We start from the raw sequence: 201 nt of genomic DNA on the forward strand, positions 1-201 counted from the left end.
CATACCTGGCAATAAAGCTCATTCTGATTCTGATTCTGTTCTGCTGTGATTCTCCTGTGTTTGCGTGTGTGTCGTTTCTGGACCAGCGTCTAGACGGCCATCGTTCCAGCGCCGATAGCATCTCTAACTCTACATCTGTGAACCATTGTGTGTGTGTGTGTGTGTGTGTGTGTGTGTGTGTGTGTGTGTAAGCACTCTTGG

General features: G+C 48.3%; 1 protein-coding gene across 2 annotated transcripts in view; it reads left to right on the forward strand.

The window, feature by feature from the left end:
- Positions 1-201, forward strand: part of syn3 (synapsin III) — a 55,088-nt gene that overhangs the window by 13,857 nt on the left and 41,030 nt on the right. The gene's annotated exons all lie outside the window — the stretch shown is intronic.

Source organism: Sinocyclocheilus anshuiensis, unplaced genomic scaffold, assembly GCF_001515605.1.
Source record: "Sinocyclocheilus anshuiensis isolate Anshui unplaced genomic scaffold, SAMN03320099.WGS_v1.1 scaffold1543, whole genome shotgun sequence".
Taxonomy (NCBI): domain Eukaryota; kingdom Metazoa; phylum Chordata; class Actinopteri; order Cypriniformes; family Cyprinidae; genus Sinocyclocheilus; species Sinocyclocheilus anshuiensis.